Below are 21001 nucleotides of genomic sequence, written 5' to 3' on the forward strand. Positions count from 1 at the left end.
CTCAGCCTTTGTTGAACTTGGTTGGGTTATACCCTAAGAATGGCACCCACTGGGAGAGGGATGCTGGATGCCTCCAAAGAGGCGAACAACATAAGCCAGTTAAAAAGCTGATTTTACCAAGCCAGGAGAGCAATCAATTCTATCAAACAGTGAGACGTGTGCAGGTTATCTGATTCCCTTTTGATCAGGCAGAAGGAAGTGACCATGGTTTTGGGTTTGTTTGTTTTTTGCTTCCTCTTGTCACTTACAATTCCGAAAAGAACCCCTTATTGTTACTACTGTGTAATTAAATTCACCCACTAAACTGTTGCTTTAAAGAATAGGTCAATGGAGAAAAAGGAAAACTCTGCCAAAGGTTTAGTGGTACCCTTTGTTTGACAAAGAGCTTTCTGTTTGAATGCCCCCACCCCCCTACATGCTAAATCTAATACGTTGGCCTGGGCTGAAGTTCAGAGAGCGCCATTTGTTCTCTCCATTATCTAGTTTTATAGGACAAACAGGGAAAGTACATTTGGCATTGCTGAGAATTTGGATCTGAAAACTTCCTAAGTCTTATAACATACAACTGCAGCCTTTTTTATGGCCATTTGCAACAAAAACATGAAAGTCAATACCTCATCCATTAATGCCCCCAGCCTGGTGAATAGGAAAAGTCAATAAAGCATTAGCACAATGATCATCTTTCTTTAGAAATTAGCTAGGTAATATGGAATGTTACTGGTGCAATTTGGTTGTGCAAATGGACTCTAGCCCATGCAAAGCTATTTTGTTTAGATATATTTATCAAATAAAAGGGACACGGGTGGCGCTGTGGTCTAAACCACAGAGCCTAGGACTTGCCGATCAGAAGGTTGGCGGTTCAAATCCCCGCGATGGGGTGAGCTCCTGTTGCTTGGTCCCTGCTCCTGCCAACCTAGCAGTTCGAAAGCACGTCAAAGTGCAAGTAGATAAATAGATACCATTGTGACAGGAAGCTAAACGGCGTTTCAATGTGCTGCTCTGGTTCACCAGAAGCGGCTTAGTCATGCTGGCCACATGACCCGGAAGCTGTACGCCGGCTCCCTCGGCCAGTAAAGTGAAATGAGCGCCGCAACCCCAGAGTCGTCCGCGACTGGGCCTAACATTCAGGGGTCCCCTTTACCTTTATTTATCAAATGACATACAGAAATGGTTCTTCCTGGAGTGTAATATTCAATGAACGCCAGAAGTAATCACCTCCACACGATATTCCCTGAAGAAATGCAGTATGATTCTGTCTATGTCTCAACTTCTTCCACATCTCCTTCAGAAAGATTTGGGTATCACATGGCAGGACAGAGTTTCAAACAAAGACATGCTCTCCCAAGCCCATGTTTCCCTTTTGGACTTTTTGGAATGAATCCTTCAGAAATAATTGACCTGGGAGTCAAACTACTGTCTGTGAGTGAGAGCCAGGATACTTCCCGGCTTCGGCTGGGGAGGGCAGGATATAAATAAAATTTATTATTAAATAAATTTACTATTCATTAAAAAAAGGGAAGCAAACGGCCCAATTTCATGCCAAATACAACATTTCCAGTACTTCTCATTGATGTATATACACACATGGCATGTCTCTTCTGTTTGTTGGTGCTGCTCATCAAGCAAGACTGGCAGAAGGCAGCTGAGGAAAACACAGTCCTATTACAACAGACTGTGGATGGTCAACATGCTGGGTGGGAGATATCTTGTTCATGTATATTGGCCAGGAAATGAAGAACCATTAAAACTCTTGCTAAATCCCTGTTCGCTTGTCAAGTTTGTCAGGCAGAACTGCTGGGGTGGGCTCATTCATGTGAACTGTGACAGCCAAGTTCATAGCATCATTCCACTTTCCAAAAAGAACTAGTTGCCAGAAATCTTAAAGCCTTCCTGGGAAATATGATAAGTGGACTGTTTAACAAAAATTCAGAACTGACGTACAAGTTGCTCAGTTGGTAACCACTCAAATATTAACCAATGCTCTGTTTTCCCTGAATATGCAATCAGTTTTTCCATCACTATTCTCCCCCCTTTTGACATAATTATCCCCATTCACACCATCCCACTAACAAAACAAAAGATAAGTTTGACCCATTTACACATTGTCCCAGCCTTATGTACACACATCATCATCCCAGTCTTGGGCACTCAATTGTATTCATGAAGATAGACATCTCTTTAGCCTCCCAGTGTTCTTTCTTAATGTTCTTGGACAGGTTAGACTTCCCTAACCTTAATGGCTCCTGTATTTCTAAGTCAGTGGTTCGCTGTGATGGGTAGGGCAAGGATAAAAAAGATTTTCATCAATGCCATCAGGACTGCATTCCACAAAGAAAAACTCCAAAGTTCATCAAGGCATCTTCTTTGCCATTTTGTTTTTTTACCATCTAATGCAGCTTTGTTTTTTCTCCCCTTCCATTGGATTCTCACTATATTCAGCAAGTAGCAGAGCAATCCAAATTCCATCTGCACCTTTGCAAAACCCAGGTAACTTTGCTTCGTATCTTAGGGTCAATCATGCACAGACAGGTGGGAAGAGGCTAGCAAACCAACTAACTTTGCTATTTGCCATTTCCTTCCCAGGATCCACAGCACTGCCACCAAATCAATGTCTTTAGTTTTCCTGGTTTCTTTCATTTTGTTGTCTCCTATGGACTATGTTGTCTCTTTTACTGAAACAGCCAACTCACTGTAATGGGTAGAGTGGGGAGGCAATTAGGCACTGGGGTGAAGGAGGAGGAAGCAAGGCATCAAACCAGGGTTAACCAAGAACACATTTAGTTTTTAAAAGATGTAATATTAGGGGTGGGGGCAGATTTCAAAACAGTTTTAGGAGTTAACTGCAAGCACAATTAGGAAATGAAAAGACCATTGAAAAATGCATCTAACTAAAATTTCCTAGGTTATTTCCCTGCTTTAGCCAAGACCTAGCAATAAAATAATTTCTTTCAGCGATTACTGGTCCTATGACAGTGTAGCTTTCAGCCTTCTTGCTTTCTCCCAAACGTCTTTTGTCTCTGGAGTCTGAGGTCTCTGTAGTTCTCGCCACACCGGTTTTTGTCTTCTGATGTCTAGCTCTCCCAGTTAGCTAAGTAGTGAGGACCCCCTGTTTTTCAAAAGCCAAGCCATGGACTGCTTAATTTTGAAAATGTTGATATCTCTATGGTAGTTTTTGTTATGTGAATAGTGCCATGGACCCCCGGGAGGGTTACACAGACACAAGGAGTCTGCAGATTACCAACTAGAAATCATTGCACTATATACAATTAGAAGGGCAGCACAGTTTATACACATTTAATCAATAATAATAATAATAATAATAATAATAATAATAATAATAATAATAGTTTTGCCAAGAGTCTGGCTCTGAAAGTAACCAGATTTCTTTCTCCCTTACCACTCAGTTTTTATATAACAACAACAACAACAACAACAACAACAATAATACCCTGTCCATCTGACTGGCTGATCCCAGCCATTTCCTGGGCTGACCAGTTGTACCTTATGTGACCTTTTGATTCTAATGGCTAAATAATCTTGTCTAAACCAAAATCAACCGATTTATAACTACAAACAAATGCATAATGCCTGGAGTTTCATTTCCTCATGTCGGCCCTCAATAATATTCCACTTGTGTTGTCACTATTTCTTCTTTCCCTTCAATATTCCAATCATTTATACTTCGGATGATCTCAAACTGAGGCAGATAGCCTTCTCAGTCGCTTTTGCTTCCATCCATCAGGGACTTTTGAACTATTCCCCTCATAAGAGCCTTTTGTTATGGGAGTAGGCAGCTCTATAAAAAAAACTCTTTAGAACACTTTAAAACGCTTTAGAACACACAGAATATATAATTTGATCAACAACTTCTTGAAATATAACAAAAGAAGTGCTGAAATGTGCTGGAAATAATTTGCAAATGTTATTGATGGCTTTTGTCACAGCATCTGCATATATTTGAAAATAACAATACTTTTGAAGTGTTCTCCTGGAAGCAATTTAAAAGTGATGTTATTTACCCAGACATTGTGGCTGTTGTTACATTTTTTCATATTTGGCCAGTAGTCCATGTAAGGTATCATTCAGGAATCTATTCTCATGGTTAAATTAAAATTAGTGTTCCATCAATGAGATCTGCATGAGAAAGGACTGGTGAATCAGATTAGCTGATGCAATATGCTTTTCCACTGAACATTAGGCTTTGTTTTTGAAAAGGAATGTGTGGAGAGGGCAGCTAAACCTACCCTCTTCCCACACCTTACCTCACTTACCCCTAAACAGCCTTTGTCCAGTATACCTGAAGGAGCATCTCCACCTCCACTGATCAGCCCGGACACTGAGGTCCAGCTCTGAGGGCCTTCTGGCAGTTCCCTCACTGCGAGAAGTGACGTTACAGGGAACCAGGCAGAGGGCCTTCTCGGTAGTGGCACCTGCCCTGTGGAACGCCCTCCCATCAGGTGTCAAGGAAATAAACAACTATCTGACTTTTAGAAGACATCTGAAGCAGTGGCGTAGCGTGGGTTGTCAGCACCCGGGGCAAGGCAAGTAATTTGCACCCCCTAACCCGTGAATTTGCGCCCCCAACCCATGGATTTGCGCACCCTAACCCTAACCCCCAGATATTGCGGCCGGCCCCCCCTGCACACTACGTCACTGATCTGGAGGCAGCCCTGTTTATGGAAGTTTATTAAGTCTGATGTTATAATTTGCTGGAAGCCACCCAGAGTGGCTGGGGCAACCCAGGCAGAATAAGAATAAGAATACTGAACTCCATTGCTTTAAGCACATTTTCTCCCTTTCTGGCTTATTACCCATATTGCAGTTGGGTTCAGGAATAACTGTTTAAACACAGCAGAACACAGTGAGCTAAGGTGGGGAAAGAGGTGAATGGGATCGGTGTGCGCATGACTGTACCGTCACATCTAGTTTGGTCCTCACAAAGAGTTATGAGTGCTGCCTTTTTTATTTTTCTTGGCAGCTGTTTTTTTTTTTAAATGGCTCTTGCCGAGAGGAGAAAATTGGGATTTTCCGGAGGCAGTGGTTCTTCTGGAATAGGAGCCAAAAACTGAGCCAAAAACCGTGATGAATCATTACAGTTGGAGGGTATGACTTCAAATTCTGTTGAACAAGTTCAGAATCCATACTACCATTCTAGGCTGTGCACAGTTCCCCTGCTCCTGCTGCCATCACTGTTTCGACCCATATCTCCAAAATGGCTTGCAAGAAAACGGTAATTCTGGGGGTAGGTTGTGGCAGCATATCTTTCCACGTAAGGACTCTATACGGACTCTCGGATACCCCATAAGGGGGAAAGGGCAGATTTTGTTTACAACATCTTCTTGCCGTGTTACAGAGTCCATGCTAGTTTGGAAAGTGGAACTGTACTAACTATAGCCATTCCACGTGTTTACAAACCAGCTTTTGCTACCTTGCAAGCAACTTCCTGTCCCTCTGCCTGTGTTTCCTTGTCCTTCTGTCTAGTTCTGCTAATGAAATGGAGCAGGCTCGGCCCAGTTTGAAATGCTTGCATCCATTTCAAATGATGCACTTATTTCCCAAAGTTCACTTGAGGTTATTGTCACATTTTGAAACTGTAATAAGATGACACTGCTTAACATAATTAAGAGCCAATGCAAATATTAGCCGTGAACTGTAAGGCGTTCGGAGCCAAAGAATATGCAAACACAGTTTGCATTTCCTCTTTGCTGCCTCCGCCAAATTGTCCCTCTTTATGCAATGTGAATTTGATCCATGCTTTTCAGAGGCACTTTATTTCATTCTCTGAAGCCTTTTTGGAAACAAAAACACAGGGCTTCTAAGGATCGACTCTTTTCGCCTTCCCTTACCACAGGCTAATACATGAAAAATATCTTGGAAAGCAGAAATAGCACTCATAATTTACTCAGTTTGCAACAGAGTATAGACATAACAGTGAGCCTTTCTGCAATTCCCTGTTATATGTGGCTCAAAGTAGGGAAGATTTTTGTGAAAAAGAATAAATACCATTAGGAATAGAGGAGGATAAGTTTCATAAATGGAATTTGGTGGTTCTGAATCCGTTGGGCTTAACTCACACTAGACTGCCTCTTGTATTATGTCTCAGTCACTAATGCACTTAACAACAAAAGCTTGAGTAATTAACTGCAGAAAATGCAATAAAAGTCAAGACCCTTACAATGCAATAAAAGTCAAGACCCTTGCTGTATTACACTTCTGTAGCTTAATTTTATATAAATGCATGCGTATTTTTATACAGCTATATGCATTTTTGTATGTGTCTGTTTATGTGCTGGTTATTTTAGGAAACCTGGAGTGTATATGCATAATTATATTATATGCAAAAATTGATCCTACTTTTAAGAGAGTTTGGGGTTTGTTTTAAGTAAAGTTAAGGAGTGAGATGGGATTTAGAGAAAAAAAAATCCACACAGATAAGCTCAGTTTCGAGATTTTCAGAAAATTTCATCCCTAAGTATTATGCAAGGGGACAGGACTGACTTGAAAAAGACATTGGGAGTTTTATGTTCATATGATGTGTAGGAAGGTCACATAACTTGATTCAGCTCACAATTAAAGGTGAACCTACCTAATTCATGCTTTCTGAAACAATAAATGAACCAAAACAGCTGTTCTTCGAAATTTGCATTTTTCTAAATCTTGCAGTGTTGTTCTCAGTCACAAGTAATGTGTACACAAATGTGTGTATAAATGTGTATATTAGTGAAAACATTCAAAATGTATTAAATTAGGGAATTGCTGTGCAAAAGTGTGCATATTCAGCAAAATTGTATACAAATGTGGAAATGTGGAGAACCGATAATGAGAAAATGAGACAAACCAAACTTGACAGATTTGTCCATTGCTAGTAATGTGACAGCTAAAGTCAGCAGAGATCAGTTTTGCCTAATACACAGTTGTTAAAACTATATTAGCAAGAGCAAGACGGAGTCCGAGAGAATGAGACTCATGAAAATACATTTTTGCCAGTATCGTTGTTACTGAACATATGAACCACGCTGCACTTCTTCCTCTGCCTTCAAATTGTTGTTCCTGGATTTAGGAAAGGTCGACATCATTTCCAGCACATTTATCCAAGCTCAGTGTTTGGTTACAGCCAATTCTGTTTTGCAAGCCAGAATGGAGAAACGTAAAGCACAAACTCATCAAGTTGAGCTCATGAGCCATGCAGAAGGGGCTTTGTTTAGCAGTATCAATAGCGCCTGTAAGCAGTACATCAGCAGCCTGGGATCAGATTTTGGAAGCATAAACTCTTGTGCAAGTACAAGTCTCCATTCGCATTTGAACCTTCTCAGCAGAATCTCAAATGATGGATTTACTAATATTTTTATAGTGTTATAAGTTTGGGAGAGGGGGACTAGGCTGTAGGCTGGAACAACAATTTGGGGGTAGAGAAAGAAGTGCAGAGGTGGTTCATATGCTCGGTAACAACAATACTGGCAAAAATGATGTCTAATGTCTGGACCCCCACCCCATCTAATGCCTGGAATAGCCAGGCTAGCTTCCTAATGAGGCGATGGCTTGGATGATGGGCCACTAAGGGAAACAAAAGAAGTGGACCTGTGTGAGATGGCAAATGGGTGTGGGGGGACGTCACCAACTCACAGGTAGTTAGAAAGACAAAGCCAGGGTTGAGAGCCAAGATATCATGATGTGAGCTAGAAGAAAAGCAACAAACTGGTAAGGGGGGGTTGATTTCTATTTGAATTCAAGGCTAAGGCAATGAGAGAAACAAATTCCATCCCTGGAATGTCCCCAGATTTGCAAATCTGACCCTGGGAAATGTGGTAGCGGCAACCTCAGCAGCTGGTAGCACAGTTGGCTCTGGCTGGCTTCAGGAGCTGCTCGCTGCCGTGGCGTCCGCCATTTTTCCTCGCCGGAAGTCCCCATATGATGTGTCTTGTGCGCCTATGATGTGTCTTGAGCGATCTCCTGCCCCCTTTCCCCTTTGTTTTGACTGATTGGGGGAAGCTTGGGAGTCGTGGGCAGGTGGCCATTGCCCCGTTTTTTATAAACTCTGTGCATTTATGTTTCACAGGGTGCAAAAGAAGGGATTTGCACCTCTATACAATATGCATGTGTGCTTGCCCCAGGGTCTTTTGCCTCACCATCCCCACTACTGACTCCCTGTTGCTACTCAGTTTCAAAAAAAAAATGGTCACTGGATTTATTGAAAAAAATCTGGTAACCATATCCTAGACTCAGGTTGTATATATGCATATACGTATATGTATGACATTATAGTCTCTACTGTGCTTCATTACGACAGAAACACAACCCTGGGTAAGCGCCTGGAAACCCTGGAATCTCGCATACCTCAGAGATTGGGGTGGGGTGCAAAAATATGCAGAATATTTACAATATATTTACAACAATTTACAGTATACACCGCTCCCCTTTTTCTATGAACTCAAGCAAGCCATAGTACTTCCCTGCTAAAACGAACAAAGTGTCTAATATCCTCACATTCTGAGAACACATATAGGACCTGCAATATGATGGAATGCTCTCATTTATGGTGCCTGCCAGCCAGCAATGTCCTCTCTTCCATTTTGTTCTCCTCACCTCGCCTCCCGCAACAGCCAGCCATTATTCCATGGCTACTGAGCATGCTTAGTCCTTATTGCACTGATCTGGGGTCTTCACGCCTTCAGGGTTGCTTCCTAAAGATTGTGCATATGTGTGTTGCTTCTCTACTTCTGAAAACCTTGAGTTTCCCTCAGTTGTGCATGGACAGTGCAATTTTGGCAACAAAGGGATCCACTCTTCTTAGAGAACGAGGGCCATAAAATGATCACTCTTGTCTTTGTTTTCCATGATGCAGTACAATTTTAGGATACATTTTTAGTGTCCATGAAAGATTCTTTTTGCACCTGACAAAATAAATGCTTATGACAATGCATGCAACAATGAAATATATTTCTCTGGAGTAACCATTATTTTGTCACCAAAGGTGATGAAAATGTGGTCAATATGCTGTTCTCATCTTTCCATGCCATTTAAACAAGTTTCCTTCTATTGTTAAATGCACATTAAGAATACGGTGCTTAAAAGAAACCCTTCAATTGACTATTGCCATCTCTTTACGGGAACTTAAAATATATATATCAGGAACTAGAATTCTATTGTTAACATGAGTTTGAAAAATAATAGCCGTACATGATTGATAATGGCTAGATCAGCAGATCTCCAGAGCTCTATCCACAAAATGGTATCACAGACAGAAATATGGGGTTTCAACTTGTGGATCAAATGAGAAAAGCAGACAAGCTATGGGAGAAAATGAAAAGTAATTGGAAGACTATACCACAGACGTCTGTAAGGCAGAAGTTACTGCCCTCTATACGACGTGGTGATTACAGAGTAACAACTAGCAATGGTATAATCAGCCAAAGCTTTACAGTCAAACTATGGCTCATTTGGATGCTTCCCAACAATTTCTAAAAATAAAACTTTGCATGAATAGATGCCATATGGGAATTCTTAGACAGTTTTGGTCAACTGTGTTATTTTGGTTTACAAAACTGTAATATAGGTCATACATATGAATGGTGTAGTTACTGTAGTTGTCCTGAACTATTTTAGCAGAGATTGCTTATCCTGCAAACGTTAAAGGGATCACTGCTCAGTCTGTGTAGACAGTAACATGTAATGGGAATAATATAATTTCAAAATCTGATGATTGCTTGGTTGAGTATGTTATGTTAAGCCTAGGCACCTCTCTGATGTATAAGCTTTTTCACAAAGGAGCACTTTCAGATAAATAACATTCTTTTTGAAACCCAGGGAGGCCCAAGTACAAGTAATAAATGCACCACTTCAGAAACCATGCTTTTCATGGATCCTTAACACAGATGGGTTACTTGGAAATAATAATCATTGAACTCAATGGGATTTACTTCTAAGAAAAGAAGCTTAGGTTTGCTGGTCAATGAACCTTTGCAATAGACTGCATGTTCACTGAATTATACACAATCAGCTTAAATGGACTGATAGTAATACTTTATTATATTCCATTAAAATTTCAGTGGAAAGCTTTCCATTTCACAAATTTATCAGTAACAAAGAAGGAATGACAGCTGCAAATAGAATATTATAACTTCAGAGTTTTTAGTTTTGATTACTGAATATGAGTAAAATAAACAGGCCACATTAAATCACTCCCTAGGGCACCAGGAAAAATTCTGATGCAGACTGAATTATTTTTCAATGCAAGTTAACCTAACTCAAATTTGTATTGGAAACCCACATTCTTGTTTGACAGTGCTTCCAAAATATGGAGTTATCAAATCAAACATTAGTCAGCCTACCACTTATCTGCTCAAGCCTTGCCTTTCTTTAGTAACATATAATGAAACGGTATTAACCATGGCTTCAGGAGGCTACAAATGTGTTTATGATCCTGCACTGCTGAAAAAAAATGTGGTTGTAATATCACTCCTAACCAACCAAACAAACAAACAAACAAAAAACAACCCTCTGGATCCGAGGATTGTAACAACTATCAGTCAGTTGCAATTACAGTGGTACCTCGGGTTAAGAACTTAATTCGTTCCGGAGGTCCGTACTTAACCTGAAACTGTTCTTAACCTGAAGCACCACTTTAGCTAATGGGGCCTCCTGCTGCCGCTGCACCACCACTGCACGATTTCTGTTCTCATCCTGAAGCAAAGTTCTTAACCCAAGGTAATATTTCTGGGTTAGTGGAGTCTGTAACCTGAAGCGTATGTAACCTGAAGCGTATGTAACCCAAGGTACCACTGTATTGGGGTCTTCGCCCAATGATACTCTATAATAAGGTGTGGTGCCAACAGAATTTTCCCAGATGATCCAGGTCATGGGTGGCCAACTCCCAAGAGACTGCAATCTACTCAGAGTTAAAAACTGGCAGTGATCTACCCCCTTTTGGGAGGTTCAGGTCAAAGTTGTTGAGTTTTTTTTGGAAAGGAAAGCCCTGTTTTTTAGGGGTTCAGGTAAAAGTTGACCAGGTTTTTTAGGGAGGAGGAAAGCACCATTTTTGGGGGTGCAGGGCTAAAATGTTGAGCTTTTTTAAGGGGGACCAAAGTTGTTGAGCCAGTGATCTACCTCAGACATCCAGTGATCTACCAGTAGATCACAATCTACCTGTTGGACGTGCCTGATCTAGGTGATCTTGCAGGTCTGTATAGTAGCAAGTGGTCTTTCAGGTAATGTGGTCCCAAGTTGGCCAGAGCTATATTTGATAACCACATGACTCAGGAGCTGACTGACAGCCATTGCAGTTCCTTTAACACAGATGTAGGTTGTGAACATTCAGGTGTTCTACTCAACAGCCTGACTGCAGTGTTCGACATCAGCTGCAGTTTACAAACCAATACCAAGGGAATCCCTATGTAGAGTGTATTACAGTAGTCCAGTTGTAAGGTTACCAACACATCAATCACAGTGACCAAGCTGTAGCTGGCACACCAACCTATGAACTGCTTTCCACAGGAAAGTTTATCTGGTGCCTGCTCTTCTGCTATTCCAGCACCAGATGTTTTCCCCCAACCTTTTTAAATATTAGCTTAATGTGGTTTTAAATCTCTAAGACTAAACTACTTCATCTGTTTGGATATAACACCAAAAATGCAGGTATGTTGTAGGGGTCCCGTCCACCCTGAAATCTGTTCTGAATTCCTGAAGTTATGAGGTTTCCAAGTAGAAGTCTGAGTTCATGGATGCTATGTTGGGACTCAGCATAGCAGAGTGTGTTTTATTGCTTGCATAGTGTGAAAGTTAAGGCAGGATGCTAAGACTTAGCTTAACATTTCCATTTTTAGTTGTATTTTTGGTGCGTGAGTGAATTTGTCAAGGGCTTAACTGTTCCCTTAAACCAAAAGTTTTTTTATCTATCCTCAAATTTCCTTCCAGTGTTTCCATGTCCTTCTTAAAAGGTGGTAATCAAAACTGAACACACTGTTCTGGATTATGCCTATCCAGTATTTATCTAGTTGAATATTATGTCAGTTTAACCTTATTAGTCCAGGATCTTACTATTTGCAAAATATGCGAAGAGAACTTAACCTTCTCTAGTCACTGGAGATGAAGAATAGAAGCTTTATCTCAAAGCAAATTGTGAGTCAGGTCTCATCAGTGGGCTACAAAAGCACAATGGGTGGGTTGCCAATATCTCTGCTAAAACAGGAGGCAACGGGGGATGAAAATCTTTGGTGGTTTTTCAACATAGACCATTTCACGGGTGCATGTATCCCCTGAGAAAATAGTTTGGGAGCTGCTGCCCCTTTATTATCTTTTCTGACTAAGAGGATTTCAGTGATGAATCAGACTTTTTACACTGAAAAGGAATTCATCAGAACACTTTCCGTCTCAGAAGAATACTAAGCCATGGTGTCACTATGTGCTTAGTGAGGTGCAAGCAGTACTGAGGATTCATTCAAGAAGATCCTCTCCCGTCCAAAAAAAACCCACCCCAGACACTCAGACACAATGGGTTGAATCAATGGCCATGAGCAATGTTCCACTCATGCAATGGAACTTTCTTTCGTCTTACCATGTGCCCCAAAATCTGCTCCAGAGGGCTGCATGGGAGAGGAAAGCAAGGTTCTGTTGCACACGCAGCAGTGTTGGAGATATATTGTACTTCCTCATTAGTAGCTCCATCTTTGGAGGTGCTCAAGCAGAGCATTTTCAGTGGGTCCCCTTAGCCCCCCAAAGTGGGGCATGCAAACAAAGAGTTTTCTTATACTTCCTGTGACCTTGTTGAGTGCTCTTGGGAATGGCAGAGACACTTGGTTAAGGTTTACAAAGTTCAGCTATTGCAAATGTTAATTTTATGCATTTTTTAAAATCACCATGGTATTTAACAATAACATCCTAGTTCCTTAGTTCCTTTAGAGGAGAAATTATCAATTGCAGAATTTTAAATACCCGTCATCATCCTTGGCTTCACTCAATTTTGTTTATAACACTCTTCCATTTTCTTCTAGTCATGAGAGTGGGGGATGAGGAGGGGCCTCTCTTCATCTAAATCCAGCCCTGGTTATGCTGAGCTTCATGGCTAGTGGGTGGAGAAGCCAAAGTGCCTCCCCTTGCTGGCTCCGAAAAATGCTTTTCCCCAGGATGCTGAAAGCAGTGGGAATAGGTAAGAGTATTTACTGATGTTGTGTCCTATTTAGGAGCTTCCCTGAACCATCTTGTTTGCCACAGTGGGAAAGAGGTTGCTGGAACATGTGGGCCCTTGGTTTGAAGAACAAAATGAGAATGGCCAGTGGGAGAGGCGGAGGCATGCACCTGGCCTCACACCAGCAGAGTCACTGGAAAGGAGTGAGGTGGTAGGGAGGTTTGTGTTGTGCAGGTGCAGGTGCACTAGCAGAACCAGTTCAGCACTCCTGCCATTGCACAACCTCCCCATCCCCTTCTGCTCCCAGTAGGCAGCATTGATTCCCCTGCTAGGAGACCAAATATGTGATGGTGGTACTGCTCGCTCACCAACCATTCCTGGTACCCACTTTTTTTGTTGGAGATTCCTCTTCCTCACCTCCAGAGCTGCAAATGTCTAAAGGCAAATTAACATTCCTTCCTTAAGGTAAAGGTAAAGGCACCCCTGACCATTAGGTCCGGTTGTGGCCAGCTCTGGGGTTGCGGCACTTTATTGGCCGAGGGAGCCGGCGTACAGCTTCCAGGTCATTGGCCAGCATGACTAAGCCGCTTCTGGCGAACCAGAGCAGCGCACGGAAACACCGTTTACCTTTCTGCCGGAGCGGTACCTATTTATCTACTTGCACTCTGACGTGCTTTCGAACTGCTAGGTTGGCAGGAGCTGGGACTGTGAAACGGGAGCTCACCCCGTCGCGGGGATTCGAACCGCTGACCTTCTGATCGGCAAGCCCTAGGCTCTGTGGTTTAACCCACAGCACTACCCGCCTTCCTTATTTACTCCAAATAGCCTTGTGCCATATTAAAACGATTGAAACTAAACCATAAATTAGAGAAAGAGAGTGTATGCAGTGGTTTTTTCATAATCCAGCAGCAGACAAAAGACTGTTCTGTGAACAGTACTGGAAATTTCTCATTTTCCACCCAGTTTGCACTGATTCCCCCTCCCCCCATTTTCTGTATGGTCCACTTGTCATTCCACTGACATTAAGCTTCTCTTCACATCTGCAGTGTTCTCTGCAGAATGCACTGTATCTCCCGTTCTATTAGCAGCAATCTAGATAAATGCCAACTTCACATTCCAAAGAAGAACGGGAATGTTCTAAGGAGTTCCCTTTATCATATAGTCCAAAGTTTGCTTGACATTTAATGGCTCTATACTGGGGGTGGGATTACAGTGAAAAACAGGAAAGTGAGATTTCTGTGGCCTGTAAAAGAAATGGGAAAGCTTGGAGGAATACTGTGGTATAAGGAATAAACACCATTTGCACAACAGCTGCTACTTCAGCCACTTGGAGAGGAGAAGCTGAGAGAAAATGAGCCCTTGGTATTTTCACACGCAAAAGCACCGGTACTTGTATTTGCAAACTGTGAATTTAATAGGCTGTGACTACTGTCAGGGTTGGCATCAACTCTTGGTATTCTCGGGCAGCTGTCAAGAGCCCAGTGACCTGGCAGGTCTCACCATTAACCGGAACCCTCTTTTTAAAATTGTTGTAAGCTGCATGGGGAGACTGGGTCTAGCTGCCATTTTAACTTCCCCCCATGTCATAGCATTGCTGGGAGCATCATTGGAAATTAAAATGGCAGCCTTCTACCATCCTATGCTGCTCAGAGCACTGATCCTTCCCATCCCCACTACCAGATTAGCCACCAGTTGCAAAAATAAATAAAATGGAAGTATACATCCATCTTACTGTAGGTTTTGTTTCATTTGGGGGGAGGGATGAAAATTTATTTCTATTTTATTTGGACCACAATAAAGAATTGTTGTTTTGAATTAGATATGTATGGGGGCACCAAAAACTTTTAAGTGCTATGGGCTTCTAATGGTCTTAATCTGACTCTACATTTTTTTTTGTTCAGCCACAGCCATCACAAAAATTGCTAAGGTTATTTCGTGTCTGCCTTGCCCTCTACCCAGTAACCCAGGACCAGCCCTGCCATGCCGGAGGGTAAAGCGTCTTGGTTCAAGCAGCACAATGAGGGAGCAATAGGTGCGAGTAGAAAATAGATGCTGTGAAAAGTATTTTTAAAGTGTCGGCCCTAGCAGAAGAAGAATTTGGACTTCACGCCCAGCAGCAAAATATCTTTGGCCAGCAGCATTGTGGTAAAGTTCCCTAAAACAAGTGCTGTCATGGATAAGGTAAGTATTCGTGGTGACTGCCCCTACAGCTGAACCCCAAATGGTGCATTTTGATAACGCCTTTGCTCCCTGCAAAAGTCATCCCCATATAGAAGTTTTGGAACGGGTCATAAACCAGGGTGAAAATGTTCGGCTGCTGTATGGAGCACAGAGAATGGGACCCTGTGTTGTCAAGGCAACCCTGTGTTCCCAAACTCCACTGTGGCAGTTTTATTGCCCATCCTCACAGCTCGGCACAAGGCAAAAAATGTTTCCTGGCATCGCTGAGGCAACTAAGCAACATGACCATTCTTGTCACTCTGTATTGTGCAGCCGGGCAATAAAACCACCACAGGACAGAGTCCGGGAGGAGCACCAGCCTGCTGCCTCGACATGGTATGTTTTCCCTCCTCCCTCCTGGGTGACGTCAGTACTGCTTCATTTGCCCTCAGCGACACTGCTAAGTAGCCAAATGTGATTGGTTACATAGCTTGGGGATATAAATTCATTTGCCACAGGATCCCTAATAGATTAAGTTCGCACAGTGGGGGAGAAAGAAAACAGGATCCAGGAGAGGAACAAGAGGAAGCAGCCACAAACAATGAAAAGGGATACAGTGGGGTTTCCCAGGAATATTATACAACCACCCACCAGAAACCTTCTTTGGCCCTCCAAAAATCTCATAAGTCCCAGAATCATAGAGCTCTTTCTCTTAAGAGACACATCTGGTTGATTATCTTCTGGAAATGGAACCATTTTTTGTTTGAGATGGAAATGGTTATTCTGCCACAGATGATGGAAAAGATGAAGAGTAGGTGGCATTTTAATTTAAAATGTTATTTTGTATGGTCTATATTTGGTTTATTTTTATTCCTTGGGAGTTTTTTCCAAACCCAAGCCTTAGAAATAAGGCAGAACAAGGACTCACAAGAATTTCTTTGACTACAACTTAACTGATGAGCCAGCAAAAAGGAAAAGTTCAGAATACTATCGTCGTCTAAAAATGTAACAGGATGTAATCGTTTTTTCCCCTCAAATATGCTCATTGTCTTCTTTTTTTCCTTTTTTTGCACTCCAGTGTTTACACTGCAGATGAATTCCTAGACATAATTAAAGGCAGGCATACCAAATGGGAAGGAGACATACCCACACAAATTTAGTATGTCTCCAGCTTTTCTAAAGGCAACTTTTCAGGATATTTAATTCATAAACAGAGCATACTGCTATAACCTGGTGCCCTCAAAGATGGCCCAAACATTTGGATAATGAGAACTTCAGATAAACTAGGCAGCTATTTATAGTTGCATTGAAACATATTAGTGTAAAGACATAGATATGGAAGGCAAACAGCTACATCAGATAATGCAGTTTCAAATGACGATGCCTAATGTGAAGAGAGTTCTATTTTATTTTATTCAGGATGATTCTAATGAGCTCCACAGTAAGTCATAAGGTTAAAAGTGGTAGACTTGGACAACCAGACTACTAGAATTACATATAGACTCTTAGAAGCTTCTGCAGCTTTATTGCTTTACAGACCATAATGACTGATATAATGGCTTCGTCTCTTCATATAATTACAATAATACATACACAGTGCTTTTAATCTTCAAAGCACTTCATATACTTAATTGAAAAGGAGTGATCCAATGTCTAGCCTAGTGATAAAAACTAAAAATGTGTGCCAATTAGACCTGTCAAACAAAAATGTGGGTTTTAACCAATTGAAAACCAAAATAAACTTCTCTAGGAGTACTTCAGTTACCCTTCCTTGGGTTTCTAAGAACCTGAAGGCACTAATTTCTGTAACTGCTGCAACCACAAACCACAGACCTCTGAACATTTTTTTTCCATTTCCAATATCCAAAGAATCATGAAATCAGAAATAAACATGCATATACATTGGTCTCATGGCTCAGATACTTGAAGGTGCACAGTTACATGAGCACATTATCTACTCTGAGCAGATTCATTTACATGTCTATATAGGGTAAGGTTACCAGATTTTTTTCAGTGAATCCGGGGACACTTTTCAACTTCAATGGATTTTGTATGGGGACTGATTTGTAAATCCGGGGACTGTCCCCGGGAAATGGGAATGTCTGGTAACCTTAATATAGGGTCTTATTGTTCGAATTCACAGAGAGGAAGGAAAAGCTTATGCAGCCAAAGAGAACCCCATTAATTGCTGGGCTGTGTCCAACTGGTGTTGACCCAGTTCAGCAACTGACCTGACAGTGGCTTTGGTCCTGCCAAGGATGTCAACTCTCTATTTTTGTTGAGGAGATTCCTGCTCTTGTTCTTGTGACTCTCACTCTGCTGTTAACAGTCCTGGACCCAAAGATATCTACTAACTGGACACATATTTTGGCTCATTTTCTTTTTCTGTACTAAATATGAGATAAATCTAGTTCAGGGGGAAACAGAGTGAACTGAAACATAGCCTGACAATAAGTGAATGAGGGATTCTGTAAGGTATCCATGTATCTATAGCTAATGAAAAAAATAAGCTGTGTAGTCAAAGCATCTATTTAAACAGCTGCATATAGAACATAATTACTTTTTTCTTTTTTTAAAATGAAATTTTCAGATGAACGTCCATCACACAAGCACTCTGCCCATGGTTGGGCTAGTATAGATTACAGCAGGAACATCTGGTCTGAATTGTTGCAACGTGACCCTGCATTATACTGCATGCTTTCTTATTGCGGGTTAAGGATGAGAATAGAAAATTATGGTTTGCGCTCATGATAAACAATCTGGATGATCCACTTCACCTCAGAAAAGACTTGTTCCCATAACTGGCACATGTTAAAGAGCGTTTCACAGAATTTTGTCTGCAGAATCCCAGAAACTCGGTGCAGTTCCTCTTCTAAGTTTCATTCCTTGCTGTGCTTACATTGCATGGTCATGTTAATCCAATACATGAAAACATCCAAGACTCATATGGTAGCCTTGGGGTACAATAGTCTGTGAAATGGGGTCTGGATTTTATGCTGTATGGGGTGCTATAGCAGTGTGCCCTGCAGCAATGTGAGCTGAAAAGTCTTTCAGCTATAAAATTGCTGTTCTCCAATCTTCAGATAATTGTCAGCTATAGATGAAAGACATCTGTTGTTCCAGTTTCCCCACCCCCACCTCTGTTCTTTTCATATGCGGTTTTCCTTCAGGGAACATTATTGGTCCGCATAATAATTACCGTATGTATGAAAAAGGAAAGTGGAAATCTATCATTTCAAACGCTCTAAAATAACAATAAAATTTGCTGATGGGAGAAGCTGGAGTTTATGCATGCAAGAAGTTGTCTTCATGCCTTCAAGGCAGATTCCTATAAGTCCATTTCCACACTTGGGTGTTAAAACTGTAATTGTGGAAAGTATTTCAGGTGAAGGGTTAGATGCCTTTTCCTGGACACACTGTGCCACTTGTTTTCAACAGGTAGATGGCAACCCACAGCTGAGTCACCACCTGACATAAAGTGGGTCAGAAGGGCATCAGTGCTGCCATCTTTTCCTTTTTGAAGTATGTTTAATTTGCTTAAGTCTCCCACAACATTAGGCACAGATAACCTTGCGGCCTAATGGACGCAGCTATAGGAAACTCTGTGTCATTTGGTTTTCTGTGCAGTTCTTGTTGGTGCGAAAAAATAGAGAGTTTCTTGATGCCAAGATCCAGCTTTGGCATAAGTACTCTTTCGTGAGAGAATCTCTGCAGAGATTTAAAATCAAATCACAAAATTTGTGGAAAGATAGGCTACTAGACCTTTAAAATATGCCCTTCCGGGTGAGTTCCAACTTTTCCTCTTCCCCTAGCACAGGAAAAGACTACACATTTGTTAAGTTTTTTTAAAAATGGTTTACTTACAAACTCTCCAAAGGTCCACTTCGTGTGCTTTTCCACAGATTGGTCAGAAAAGTTGCACAGGCAGTAAAACTTAGCTTAGTTATAAAGTAGTAAAAGTTCTTAGATTATTGGTATAAGAACTCAAAAGAGGCTTGTGAGAGCCATGCAGCTTCGCTGGAGCAACCAGCTCAAACCTCTTCACATGTTAAGCTTCTCAGGTAGAATGAGGGGCAACAAGAGGCTTGATTGCCTAGGTCTTCCCAAGGTAAGGGAAGTGATATACCTAAGCCTGGCATGACAGCTTACTCTATGGCATTAACCCCTTTGCGCAATAAGCATGTGGCTTATATGAGATGCTTATATATGGGATATGTTTATCCCACAGATCCTCCCCCTCTCTTTGATAAAAACACTGTGAGTATACCAGAAGCAGCTATAAGTTGTCTTTTTCTCTTTTGTGACTCCACAGGTAAGCAGGCAGGAAGTGGAGAAAGCACAGCTGAGCCACTTTTCTTCTTGCAGGGTTCCAGTTTCTTTAATGGCAGGCAGAAATTCAGTTGGTGCTGCTTTTCTTGTCTTGGGTGAATTTAATTGGGAGCTTCACTTATTAGAATTCTTACTGTCATTCTGATGTTAACAGAACAGGAGCAAGGCAAGAAAAATGTAAATGTGACAATCCTTTTTCTTTTTCTAATTATATAGTAGTAGCATTACTGGAAAATTGATTTATGTTGTCTCTTTTTCTTTTGGAACAGTTATAATTTACCTTGAAAACCCAATAAACAGATAAGATATTATGTTCCTGTTAACACAAACCAAGCTTCCATTGTCAAATTCCATTCATGCCATTTCTATCCTCCAAATGTATAATTTTTTAAAAAAATATCACTTTCTTTTCATACTGATATGTGGCAGGCAGAGAAGACAAAAGCAAATAAAAAAAATAATCCTAATAGAACTATGGCCATTTTTTTTATTTTAGTTTTTTGTGATAAACAACAAATTGGCACACTGGCAAAAGATTTCAATCACATTACACTAAGAATAGAGTGCCTTAAGAAAGCTGGCTGGTGTTATTTCCTTTCAACTTTTCAATTAGGATGTTCATAACAAGATTAATGGGATGCACGTGGCGCTGTGGGTTAAACCACAGAGCCTAGGGCTTGCCAATCAGAAGGTTGGCGGTTCGAATCCCCGCGACGTGGTAAGCTCCCGTTGCTCGGTCCCTGCTCCTGCCAACCCATCAAAGTGCAAGTAGATAAATAGGTACCGCTCTGGCGGGAAGGTAAACAGCTTAGTCATGCTGGCCACATGACCCGGAAGCTGTACGCCGGCTCCCTCGGCCAGTAAAGTGAGATGAGTGCCGCTACCCCAGAGTCGCCACAACTGGACCTAACGGTCAGGGGTCCCTTTACCTTTTAACAAGATTAGGAACTTCCAGGGCAGAATGTGTGTAATGCTGTGAGTTCAATTATAGTACACTAGAATTAGCATTTGCAGGATCAGCTCCCTAGATAATATACATTAAATTCACATTTTTTTTAATATGCTGGTACAGTGTGTAATCATATATTGATCACATTATTTCATAGAATGGTAGAGTTGGAAGGGACCCTGAGGATCATCCAGTCCACCCCTCTGCAATGCAGGAATATGTAGCTGTCCCATACGGGGATCGAACCTGCAACCTTGGTGTTATCACCACTACGGTATAACCAACTGTATTAACCTTCCCTTCTTCAGGAGCTGAGGGGAAAGTACCTCACTTTCCCCTATTTTATCCTTACAAACTTTACCTTTGTGCGTATAATTTAATTTGGTTAATGAAGTGGAATTTAGGCAGCAATCCTATACTCACTTAAGGCAAACAGTGCAATC

The 21001-nt window shown here is 41.4% G+C and overlaps 1 long non-coding RNA gene across 1 annotated transcript; it reads left to right on the forward strand.

Moving 5' to 3' along the window:
- The first annotated feature begins 15609 nt into the window (after positions 1-15609).
- Positions 15610-19848, forward strand: LOC309380816. The gene is made up of 2 exons (XR_014173157.1): positions 15610-15676; positions 19593-19848. It is a non-coding gene; the product is annotated as an uncharacterized lncRNA (long non-coding RNA).
- The last annotated feature ends 1153 nt before the right edge of the window (positions 19849-21001 follow it).

This window comes from Podarcis melisellensis, assembly GCF_964234715.1.
Source record: "Podarcis melisellensis genome assembly, chromosome: 11".
In the NCBI taxonomy this organism is placed as follows: Eukaryota; Metazoa; Chordata; class Lepidosauria; order Squamata; family Lacertidae; genus Podarcis; species Podarcis melisellensis.